The sequence below is a fragment of the Arachis stenosperma genome, chromosome 10 (genome assembly GCF_014773155.1).
Source record: "Arachis stenosperma cultivar V10309 chromosome 10, arast.V10309.gnm1.PFL2, whole genome shotgun sequence".
Lineage (NCBI taxonomy): Eukaryota > Viridiplantae > Streptophyta > Magnoliopsida > Fabales > Fabaceae > Arachis > Arachis stenosperma.
Window position 1 is genome coordinate 34376291 of NC_080386.1, and position 13306 is coordinate 34389596.

Here is a 13306-nt window from a genome sequence, read left to right on the forward strand (position 1 = left end):
AAATGTTTTTGATCATCTTTCTAATTAATTTTCGAAAATTCTCTTCCCTCCTTCTCACATCCTTCTATTTATGGAGTACTACTCCTTCTTAATGCACAATTCGAACTCTATCTAATCAAGTTCGAATTCTTCTACCTTCTTTTCTTCTATTTTTCTTTTCCTCTGACACCTCAAGGAATCTCTATACTGTGACATAGAGGATTCCACATTTTCTTTTTCTCTTCTCTTTCATATGAGCAGAGCAGAGACAAAGGCATTCTTGGTGAAGCTGACCCTGAACCTGAGAGAACCTTGAAGCGAAAGCTAAGAGAAGCCAAGGCACAACTCTCTTTAGAGGACCTGACCGAATTCTTCAAAGAAGAAGAACACATGGCAGCCTAAAACAACAACAATGCCAACAATGCAAGGAAGGTGCTGGGTGACTTTACTGCACCTACTCCCAACTTCTATGGGAGAAGCATCTCTATCCCAGCCATTGGAGCAAACAACTTTGAGCTTAAGCCTCAATTAGTTTCTCTAATGCAACAGAATTGCAAATTCCATGGACTTCCAATGGAAGATCCTCATCAGTTTTTAGCTGAGTTCTTGCAAATCTGTGACACAGTCAAGACTAATGGGGTTGACCCTGAGGTCTACAGACTGATGCTATTCCCTTTTGCTGTAAGAGACAGAGCTAGAATATGGTTGGACTCACAACCTAAAGATAGCCTGGACTCTTGGGAAAAGCTAGTCAATGCCTTCTTGGCAAAGTTCTTTCCACCTCAAAAATGGAGTAAGCTTAGAGTGGAAGTCCAAACCTTCAGACAGAAGGATGGAGAATCCCTCTATGAAGCTTGGGAAAGATACAAACAATTGATCAGAAAATGTCCATCTGACATGCTTTCTGAATGGAGCATCATAGGTATTTTCTATGATGGTCTCTCTGAACTATCCAAGATGTCTTTGGATAGCTCTGCTGGAGGATCTCTTCATCTGAAGAAGACGCCTACAGAGGCTCAGGAACTAATTGAGATGGTTGCAAATAACCAATTCATGTACACTTCTGAAAGGAATCCTATGAACAATGGGACAAGTCAGAAGAAAGGAGTTCTTGAGATTGATACTCTGAATGCCATACTAGCTCAAAATAAGATATTGACTCAACAAGTCAATTTGATTTCTCAAAGTCTGTCTGGAATGCAAAATGCACCAAGCAGTACTAAGGATGCTTCATCTGAGGAAGAAGCTTATGATCCTGAGAACCCTTCAATGGAAGAGGTGAATTACCTAGGAGAACCCTATGGAAACACCTATAATTCTTCATGGAGAAATCACCCAAATTTCTCATGGAAGAATCAAGAGAGACCTCAACAAGGTTTCAATAATAATAATGGTGGAAGAAACAGGTTTGGCAATAACAAGCCTTTTCCATCATCTTCTCAGCAACAGACAGAGAGTTCTAAGTAGAATACCTCTGACTTAGCAACCATGGTCTCTGATCTAATCAAAACCACTCAAAGTTTCATGAATGAAACAAGGTCCTCCATCAGAAATTTGGAAGGACAAGTGGGTCAGCTGAGCAAGAAAGTTACTGAACTCCCTCCTAGTACTCTCCCAAGTAATACAGAAGAAAATCCAAAAGGAGAGTGCAAAGCCATAACCATGGCCGAATATGGAGAGGAAAGAGAGGAGGTGGACGCCACTGAGGAAGACCTCAATGGGCGTGCACCAACCTCCTCTGAGTTCCCCAATGAGGAACCATGGGAATCTGAGGCTCAAAATGAGACCATAGAGATTCCATTGAACTTACTTCTGCCTTTCATGAGCTCTGATGAGTATTCTTCCTCTGAAGAGGATGAGTATGTCACTGAAGAGCAAGTTGCTAAATATCTTGGAGCAATCATGAAGCTAAATGACAAGTTATTTGGAAATGAGACATGGGAAGATGAACCTCCCTTGCTCACCAAAGAACTGGATGACTTATCTAGGCAGAAATTACCTCAAAAGAGACAAGATCCTGGGAAGTTTTCCATACCTTGTACCATAGGCACCATGACCTTCAAGAAGGCCCTGTGTGACTTAGGGTCAAGTGTGAACCTCATGTCTCTCTCTGTAATGGAGAAGCTAGGGATCTTTGAGGTACAAGCTGCAAGAATCTCATTGGAGATGGCAGACAACTCAAGAAAACAAGCTCATGGACTTGTAGAGAATGTTTTGGTAAAAGTTGAAGACCATTACATCCCTACTGATTTCATAGTCCTAGAGACTGGGAAGTGCATGGATGAATCCATCATCCTTGGCAGACCCTTCCTAGCCACAGCAAAGGCTGTGATTGATGTTGATAGAGGTGAACTAATCATTCAAGGGAATGAAGAATCCTTTGTATTTAAGGCTCAAGGATATCCCTCTGTCACCATGGAGAGGAAGCTTGAAGAGCTTCTCTCAAATCAGAGTCAAACAGAGCCCCCACAGTCAAACTCTAAGTTTGGTGTTGGGAGGCCACAACCAAACTCTAAGTTTGGTGTTGAACCCCCACATTCAAACTCTAAGTTTGGTGTTGGGAGGTTCCCACATTGCTCTGATCATTTGTGAGGCTCCATGAGAGCCATCTGTCAAGCTACTGACATTAAAGAAGCGCTTGTTGGGAGGCAACCCAATGATTATATTTTATATATTTTCTTTTGTTATTTTATGTTTTTTTTGTAGGTTGATGATCATAAGAAGTCACAAAATCCATTGAAAAAGCAAAAACAGAATGAAAAACAGGAAGAAAAACAGCACACCCTGGAGGAAGATGTTGCTGGCGTTCAAACGCCAGTAAGCCTAGCAATTGGGCGTTTAACGCCCAGTCTGGCACCATTCTGGGCGTTTAACGCCAGAAAGGGGCACCAGACTGGCGTTAAACGCCAGAAAAGGGCAAGAACCTGGCGTTAAACGCCAGGAATGGGCACCAGCCCGGCGTTTAACGCCAGAAATGGCTCAAAACGTGATTTTGAGCAACTTTTGGTGCAGGGATGACTTTTCCTTGACACCACAGGATCTGTGGACCCCACAGGACCCCCACCTACCCCACCACCACCCTCTCTCTTCTTCCCCCATTCACCAATCACCTCAATACCTCTTCCCCAAAAACCCTTCACCTATCAAATCCCATCTTTCTCTTCACCACTCATATCCATCCTTCATAAAACCCCACCAACCTCACCCTTCAAATTCAAACTACTTTCCCTCCCAAACCCACCCATAATGGCCGAACACACCACCATCTCCCTCTTCCTCATTTCTTCTTCTTCTACTCTCTTCTTTCTTCTTTTGCTCGAGGACGAGCAAACCTTTTAAGTTTGGTGTGGTAAAAGCGTTGCTTTTTCATTTTCCATAACCATTTATGGCATCCAAGGCCGGAGAAACCTCTAGAAAGAGGAAAGGGAAGGCAAAAGCTTCCACCTCCGAGTCATGGGAGATGGATAGATTCATCTCAAGGGTGCATCAAGACCACTTCTATGAAGTTGTGGCCTTGAAGAAGGTGATCCCCGAGGTCCCCTTTTCACTCAAAAAGGGTGAATATCCGGAGATCCGCCATGAGATCCGAAGAAGAGGTTGGGAAGTACTTACCAACCCCATTCAACAAGTCGGAATCTTGATGGTTCAAGAATTCTATGCCAATGCATGGATCACCAAGAACCATGATCAAAGTGTGAACCCGGATCCAAAGAATTATCTTACTATGGTTCGGGGGAAATACTTGGATTTTAGTCCGGAAAGTGTAAGGTTGGCATTCAATTTACCCATGATGCAAGGAGATGAACATCCTTACACAAGAAGGGTCAACTTTGATCAAAGGTTGGACCAAGTCCTCACAATTATATGTGAAGAGGGCGCACAATGGAAGAGAGATTCAAGAGGCAAGCCGGTTCAATTGAGAAGGCATGACCTCAAACCCATGGCTAGAGGATGGTTGGAGTTCATTCAACGCTCAATCATTCCCACTAGCAACCGGTCCGAAGTTACTCTAGACCGAGCCATCATGATTCATAGCATCATGATTGGAGAAGAAGTGGAAGTTCATGAGGTTATAGCCCAAGAACTCTATAAAGTGGCGGACAAGTCTTCCACCTTGGCAAGGCTAGCCTTTCCTCATCTCATTTGTCACCTCTGTTATTCAGTTGGAGTTGACATAGAAGGAGATACCCCCATTGATGAGGACAAGCCGATCACCAAGAAAAGGATGGAGCACACAAGAGACCCCTCTCATCAAGAGATCCCTGAGATGCCTCAAGGGATGCACTTTCCTCCACAAGACTATTGGGAGCAAGTAAACACCTCCCTAGGAGAATTGAGTTCCAACATGAGACAACTAAGGGTGGAGCATCAAGAACACTCCATTCTCCTCCATGAAATTAGAGAAGATCAAAGAATCATGAGAGAGGAGCAACAAAGACAAGGAAGAGACATTGAGGAGCTCAAGCACTCCATAGGATCTTCAAGAGGAAGAAAGAGCCGCCATCACTAAGGTGGACCCGTTCTTTAATTTCCTTGTTCTTTATTTTCTGTTTTTCGAAAATTAATGCTTATGTTTGTCCATGTTTGTGTCTTGTGATCATTAGTGTCTTAGTGTCTATGCCTTAAAGTTATGAATGTCCTATGAATCCATCACCTTTCTTGAAAAAAAAAAACGTTCTTAATTGAAAAGGAAAAGAATTGCATGAATTTTGAATTTTATAACAGTTTAATTATTTTGATGTGGTGGCATTACTTTTGTCTTCTGAATGTATGCTTAAACAGTGCATATGTCTTTTGAATTTGTGGTTCATGAATGTTGGCTCTTGAAAGAATGATGAAAAAGGAGACATGTTACTGAGGATCTGAAAAATCATAAAAATGATTCTTGAAGCAAGAAAAAGCAGTGAATACAAAAAGGAAGCAAGCGAAAAAAAAAATGAAAAAAAAGAGAAAGAAAGAAAAGAAAGAAAAAAAGAAAGAATAAAGTTGTGATCCAAGGCAATAAGAGTGTGCTTAAGAACCTTGGACACCTCTAATTGGGGACTTTAGCAAAGCTGAGTCACAATCTGAAAAGGTTCACCCAATTATGTGTCTGTGGCATGTATGTATCCGGTGGTAATACTGGAAGACAGAGTGCTTTGGGCCACGGCCAAGACTCAATAAGTAGCTGTGTTCAAGAATCATCATACTTAACTAGGAGAATCAATAACACTATCTGGATTCTGAGTTCCTAAAGAAGCCAATCATTCTGAATTCCAAAGGATAAAGTGAGATGCCAAAACTATTCAGAGGCAAAAAGCTAAAAGCCCCGCTCATCTAATTAATACTGATCTTCATAGATGTTTTTGGAGTTCATTGCATATTCTATTCTTTTTATCTTATTTGATCTTCAGTTGCTTGGGGACAAGCAACAATTTAAGTTTGGTGTTGTGATGAGCGGATAATTTGTACGCTTTTTGGCATTGTTTTTAGTATCTTTTAGTTAGTTTTTATTATATTTTTATTAGTTCTTAGTTAAGATTCACTTTTCTGGACTTTACTATGAGTTTGTGTGTTTTTCTGTGATTTCAGGTATTTTCTGGCTGAAATTGAGGGATCTGAGCAAAAATCTGATTCAGAGACTAAAAAGGACTGCAGATGCTGTTGGATTCTGACCTCCCTGCACTCGAAGTGGATTTTCTGGAGCTACAGAAGCCCAATTGGCGCGCTCTCAACGGCGTTGGAAAGTAGACATCCTGGGCTTTCCAGCAATATATGATAGTCCACACTTTGCCCAAGATTTGATGGCCCAAACCGGCGTTCAAAGTCACCTCAAGAAATCCCAGCGTTAAACGCTGGAACTGGCACCCAAATGGGAGTTAAACGCCCAAACTGGCATAAAAGCTGGCGTTTAACTCCAAGAAGAGTCTCTACACGAAATTGCTTCATTGCTCAGCCCAAGCACACACCAAGTGGGCCCGGAAGTGGATTTTTATGTCATTTACTCATCTTTGTACACCTTAGGCTACTAGTTTTCTATAAGTAGGACCTTGTACTATTGTATTTGACATCTTGGTAGCTATCTTTGAGTTTTATGCTATCTTAGATCATTTGGGAGGCTGGCCTCACGGCCATGCCTAGACCTTATGCTTATGTATTTTCAACGGTGGAGTTTCTACACACCATAGATTAAGGTGTGGAGCTCTGCTGTACCTCGAGTATTAATGCAATTACTATTGTTCTTCCATTCAATTCCGCTTGTTCTTGTTCTAAGATATCACTTATTCTTCAACTTGATGAATGTGATGATCCGTGACACTCATCATCATTCTCACTCATGAACAAGGTGACTGACAACCACTTTTGTTCTACAAGCAACCAAGGCTCTAGTGAATATCTCTTGGATTCCTGATAACACGATGCATGGTTGATCGCCTGACAACCGAGTGCTCGCCTGACAAACGAGCCAGCCATTCCGTGAGATCAGAGTCTTCGTGGTATAGGCAGGACCTGATGGCAGCATTCAAGAGAATCCGGAAGGTCTAACCTTGTCTGTGGTATTCTGAGTAGGATTCAATGATTGAATGACTGTGACGTGCTTCAAACTCCTAGCAGGCGGGGCGTTAGTGACAGACGCAAAAATATCAATGGATATTATTCCGGCCTGACCGAGAACCGACAGCTGAATTCCGCTATGCCGTGACAGGGCATATGCCAATCGCTTTCACTGAGAGGATGGGAGGTAGCCATTGACAACGGTGAAACCCTACACGAGCTTGCCATGGAAAGGAGTAGGAAGGATTGGATGAAGACAGTAGGAAAGCAGAGAGACGGAAGGGAAGGCATCTTCATACGCTTGTCTGAAGCTCTCACCAATGATATACATAAGTATCTCTATCTTTATCTTTTATGTTATTTTCGTTCATCACCATATACATTTGAGTCTGCCTGACTAAGATTTACAAGGTGACCATAGCTTGCTTCATAGCAACAATCTCCGTGGGATCGACCCTTACTCACGTAAGGTATTACTTGGACGACCCAGTGCACTTGCTGGTTAGTTGTGTGAAGTTGTAGTGATCACAATTTCGCGCACCAGTGAGCTTTTATTCATGAGATCTTATCACAAAGGGAAAGTTATCATATTGTTAAGAGCTATTATTCAATTGATGTACACTTTTATTAGATGGTTCTTATTCATGAGCTTTTATTTAATTCTCTAGTTATCTATGACATAGGATCTATTAATTATTCAATAATTAGTTTCCTGGTTTGAGTATTTAAGTATTAGATTTTGATATCATTATGAATAAAATTATATGTTTTGTTTCTGAATATCACTTGTGACAATGACTTTTCAGCTTTCCGAGGCAAAAGAAAATGTTACATGATCATCACTCATTTGAACATCATTCAGTATTGTGTAAATATCAGATTAACAACAATTTTATACTAACTATCTTTTTATTATCACATTCAATTATCTTATAATAGAAGGCATTTCATTGTTACCCTCTTTAATTTGTATATGGATTTATTTATCACATTTTACTTGTGTCATGGTTGAAAAATGACAAATGTCCTATTATTTGATTTGATAAATTTGATTGGGTATGGCTGAGACATAAGTTGTGAATTGGTTGTGTTTGTTGGAACCATGGACGGTGGAAATATCCAAGTTTTAGGGGATGTTCTGCCGAAATTTTTCTAAACATTTTGGATAAAACTTAGTGAAAAAATTATAATTAGTGTTATATCTTGTTTCTAACTTTTTTGTTTCGGTTTTTCTTATTTACAGGAGTGCTGAAATGATGACCATATGCTACCTTGAAGGCTCAAGAATATTTTGATGCATAGAGACACTAATCTAAGTTAGAACTTTTATGTTTTGGTTGAACTAATCAATGTACTCACTAGGTAATGTTATTTTGTTTCAAGACAATTTTAGCTAAAAGGATCTTGTTTGACTTATCTATGTTTTTGCATATTATATACATGTAAACTTGCTTATTAAAATCGTTAATATACTAGTTAATTTAAAAAATAATTTAGTAAATTATGCATGTAATATGTAATTAAAAAAAGTTGTTACAAAATAATTAATTTGCTTTCGTAACTAAAGAAAAAAAATGTTACAAAATCATGTTACATTTTGTAACAAAATTTTTTGATAGGAAAAAAAATTGACTGTCACGAAAAATACCTTCAAGATCAAAATTTGTTACCACTTTTGTAACGGCTTCTGGTTTTTTGTATCAGAAAAATTGTTACAAAATATGGTATTGAATTGTAACAGTTCCATTTTTTGTTACAAAAACTTTTTGTAACGGGACTTACTGCAATGGACCCTTTTTTCGTTACAAAAAATTTTTGTTTCAAAATTTCGACGTTTTGTAACAATATTTTTTGTTACAAATACGCCTTTCTCTTGTAGTGACTCGTTCTTCAATATGGTGAATAGGATGATCAGTGACAATCAGCCCTGTTTATCATACTAAGATAGCGTGCCTGACAACCACCTGTGTCTACTTGGGTTCGTGTGAATATGTGACTGGAAAGCGCAAACCGCCAGCTATGTTTATACATCTCTCAGACAGCTAATCCATGACTTCATTGGGGACTTCTCGAGACACTAGTTCAGCTAATTTCTGGGGAGATTAGGCTCTCTGTGGTAGAGGCTAGAATCCAAAGAAGTAGCATTCTCTGATTCGGAAGATTCGACCTTGTCTGTGGCATTTTGAGTAGGATCGCTAGGAGAATGAACCGCTAGAGCTTCACTCTCATTCAGATTGGATGACCACTGCCAATGGCGTTGATCACATATAGCCTGCCATAGAAGAAGTCATTCACAAGCAAAGAGACAGTAATACCAGAGTTAATTCAAGAAGACAAAGCCACTCCAATCCTGAACCATATTCCCATTACTGATTCCTTTCAAATATAAAAAGTAATTTATACAATATTCCTTTAATGCAATTAAGCTTCAATCCAACAACTTCTTGATTTCGCCTGACTAAGACCTGTGATGAGCGGATAATTTGTATACTTTTTGGCATTGTTTTTAGTATATTTTTAGTATGATCTAGTTAGTTTTTAGTATATTTTTATTAGTTTTTAGTTAAAATCCACTTTTCTGGACTTTACTATGAGTTTGTGTGTTTTTCTGTGATTTCAGGTATTTTCTGGCTGAAATTGAGGGACCTGAGCAAAAATCTGATTCTGAGACTCAAAAGGACTGCAGATGCTGTTAGATTCTGACCTCCCTGCACTCGAAGTGGATTTTCTGGAGCTACAGAAGCCCAATTGGCGCGCTCTCAACGGCGTTGGAAAGTAGACATCCTGGGCTTTCCAGCAATATATAATAGTCCATACTTTGCCCAAGATTTGATGGCCCAAACCGGCGTTCAAAGTCACCTCAAGAAATCCCAGCGTTAAACGCTGGAACTGGCACCCAAATGGGAGTTAAACGCCCAAACTGGCACCAAAGCTGGCGTTTAACTCCAAGAAGAGTCTCTACACGAAATTGCTTCATTGCTCAGCCCAAGCACACACCAAGTGGGCCCGGAAGAGGATTTTTATGTCATTTACCCATTTCTGTACACCCTAGGCTACTAGTTTCTTATAAGTAGGACCTTTTACTATTGTATAGAAATCTTTTGATCACTTTTAGATCTCTAGATCATCTTTGGACATTTTAGTTCTTAGATCATTGGGAGGCTGGCCATTCGGCCATGCCTAGACCTTATGCTTATGTATTTTCAACGGTGGAGTTTCTACACACCATAGATTAAGGTGTGGAGCTCTGCTGTACCTCGAGTATTAATGCAATTACTATTGTTCTTCCATTCAAATTCCGCTTGTTCTTTATCCAAGATATCACTTGTTCTTCAACATGATGAAGGTGATGATTGACGCCCATCACCATTCTCACCCATGAACAAGGTGACTGACAACCATTCTTGTTCTACAAGCATCTGAGGCTTGGTGAATATCTCTTGGATTCCTGATTGCACGATGCATGGTTGATCGCCTGACAACCGAGTGCTCGCCTGACAAACGAGCCAACCATTCCGTGAGATCAGAGTCTTCGTGGTATAGGCAAGAACTGATGGCAGCATTCAAGAGAATCCGGAAGGTCTAACCTTGTCTGTGGTATTCTGAGTAGGATTCAATGACTGAATGACTGTGACGTGCTTCAAACCTGTAACCTACTGGACGTTAGTGACAGACACAAAAGAGTTATTCTATTCCGGTAGGGGAGGGAACCAAACCGGTGATTGGCAGCACTGTGACAGAGTGTGTGCATTAGCTTTCACTGCGAGGATGGGAGGTAGCTGCTGACAACAGTGAAACCCTATACGAGCTTGCCATGGAAAGGAGTAAGAAGGGTTGGATGAAGACAGTAGGAAAGCAGAGAGACGGAAGGGAAGGCATCTTCATGCGCTTATCTGAAGTTCCTACCAATGAATTACATAAGTATCACTATCTTTATCTTTTATGTTATTTTCGTTCATCACCATATATATCTGAGTTTGCCTGACTAAGATTTACAAGATGACCATAGCTTGCTTCAATACTAACAATCTCCGTGGGATCGACCCTTACTCACGTAAGGTTTATTACTTGGACGACCCAGTGCACTTGCTGGTTAGTTGTGCGAAGTTGTGTAATGCCATGGTATTAAGCGCACCAAGTTTTTGGAGCCAGTACCAGGGATTATGAGAGTTGTGAAAAAGTATAGTTCACAATTTCGCGCACCAAGTTTTTGGCGCCGTTGCCGGGGATTGTTCTAGTTTTGAGCAAGCCTTTGGTAACATCAGTGCCAAGATCCGGCAACAACATCAAATTTTGGTGTTATTGCCCGGGATTGTTCAGGCTGGACAACTGACGGTTCATCTTGTTGCTTAGATTAGGTATTTTTTTTCGAAATTCTTGAAGATGAATTCTAGAGTTTCATGATGATTTGTTGAAATCTGGCTGGCTGAGAAGCCATGTCTAATCTGATTGGACCGAGGTTTCAACTTATCACCACAAGAGCTTGTTGATTTCGTATCAATCTTGCTTTTGGAGCAGTGATTTGCTAAGGCTTGGCTGACCTTTGGTCATGTCTAGTGTTTTGGACCGAAGCTTTCTTTGGAAGCTTGGCTGGCTGTGAAGCCATGTCTAATTCCTGGACCGGAGTCTTAGACTAGCATTGCACTGATTCCTGGAATTCTCATTAAGAATTTTGATACCTTCTTTTTCCACTTAATTTTCGAAAAACACAAAAAAAAAAATTAAAAAATTAAAAAATCATAAAATTCAAAAATATTTCTTGTTTGAGTCTAGTGTCTCATCCTAAGTTTGGTGTCAATTGCATGCATTCATATGTCTTAGTGATCTTCAAGATGTTCTTGATGATTCATTTGCTCTGATCTTTGAATTCTATTGACTTGAGTATTTTGTGTGTCTCATATGCATTTTCAGTTCATTAGTGTCAGTAGTATACAAACTGCTAAGTTTGGTATCTTGCATGCATTGTTATTTGATTCTTATTGCATTCTAATTATAAAAAAAATCCAAAAATATTTTTAATTTGTGTCTTTTCAAGTCAATGATACAAGGGATTGAAGATTCAGAACACACTGCAGAGGAATTATACAGAAAAAGCTGAGCATTCAAAAATGCCCAGTGAAGAAGGCAGACTGGCGTTTAAACGCCAGCCAGGGCACCTGGTTGGGCGTTTAACGCCCAAAAAGGTAGCATTTTGGGCGTTAAACGCCAGAATGTATACCATTCTGGGCGTTTAACGCCAGGATGGTGCTAGGGGGAAGATTTTGTTTTCAAATCAATTTTTTTCAAGTTTTTCAAAATCAAATCTTTTTCAAATCAAATCTTTTCACTCAAATGTTTTCAAGATTAATTTCTTTCCTTTCAAAGATACTTACTAACAATTAATGATTTGATTGAACATTTTTTGCCTTTTCTGTTAAGGAAGGTTTTATGTTTGAATCATATCTTTTCTTGTTAGGCAAGTCACTAATTTTCCAAATCAATTCTTTTAAAATAATTTTCAAAACATATCTTTTAAAATGGTTTTCAAATCATATCTTCTCAATCACATCTTTTTAAGACAATAACCTTTCAATCATATTTTTTTTATCATATCTTTTTCAAATTAATTTTCAATCAAACCTTTTTAGTTTCTAATTTCAAAATCTTTTTCAAAAATCACTTGATTTCTCTTCCACTTTCAATTTTCGAAAATTATCAATCAAATTTTTAAAATGTTTTCAAAATCTTTTAATTGAATTTTCGAAAATCCTCTTCCCTCCTTCTCACATCCTTCTATTTATGGAGTACCACTCCTTCTAAGTGCACAATTCGAACCTTATCTAATTAAAGTTCGAATTCTTCTTCCCCTTCTTCTTTCTATTTTTCTTTTCCTCTGACATTTCAAGGAATCTCTATACTGTGACATAGAGGATTCCACATTTTCTTTTTCTCTTCTCTTTCATATGAGCAGGAGCAGAGACAAAGGCATTCTTGTTGAAGCTGATCCTGAACCCGAAAGGACCTTGAAGAGAAAGCTAAGAGAAGCCAAAGCACAACTCTCTTTAGAGGACCTGACCGAATTCTTCAAAGAAGAAGAACCCATGGCAGCCGAAAACAACAACAATGCCAACAATGCAAGGAAGGTGCTGGGTGACTTTACTGCACCTACTCCCGACTTCTATGGGAGAAGCATCTCTATCCCTGCCATTGGAGCAAACAACTTTGAGCTTAAGCCTCAATTAGTTTCTCTAATGCAACAGAATTGCAAGTTCCATGGACTTCCAATGGAAGATCCTCATCAGTTTTAGCTGAATTCTTGCAAATCTGTGACACAGTCAAGACTAATGGGGTTAACCCTGAGGTCTATAGACTGATGCTATTCCCTTTTGCTGTAAGAGACAGAGCTAGAATATGGTTGGATTCTCAACCTAAAGAAAGCCTGGACTCTTGGGAAAAGCTAGTCAATGCCTTCTTGGCAAAGTTCTTTCCACCACAAAGATGGAGTAAGCTTAGAGTGGAAGTCCAAACCTTCAGACAGAAGGATGGAGAATCCCTCTATGAAGCTTGGGAAAGATACAAACAATTAATCAGAAGATGTCCTTCAGACATGCTTTCTGAATGGAGCATCATAGGTATTTTCTTTGATGGTCTCTCTGAACTATCTAAGATGTCCTTGGATAGCTCTGCTGGAGGATCTCTTCATCTGAAGAAGACGCCTGCAGAAGCTCAAGAATTGATTGAAATGGTTGCAAATAACCAATTCATGTACACTTCTGAAAGGAATCCTGTGAACAATGGGACTAGTCAGAAGAAA

At 39.6% G+C, this 13306-nt stretch overlaps 2 non-coding genes across 2 annotated transcripts; both read right to left on the reverse strand.

The window, feature by feature from the left end:
• Positions 1-774: 774 nt before the first annotated feature.
• On the reverse strand, positions 775-878 carry LOC130958398 (small nucleolar RNA R71). Its single transcript, XR_009077522.1, has one exon. It is a non-coding gene; the product is annotated as a small nucleolar RNA R71 (small nucleolar RNA).
• Positions 879-12997: 12119 nt separating this feature from the next.
• On the reverse strand, positions 12998-13105 carry LOC130958945 (small nucleolar RNA R71). Its single transcript, XR_009078044.1, has one exon. It is a non-coding gene; the product is annotated as a small nucleolar RNA R71 (small nucleolar RNA).
• Positions 13106-13306: the final 201 nt, after the last annotated feature.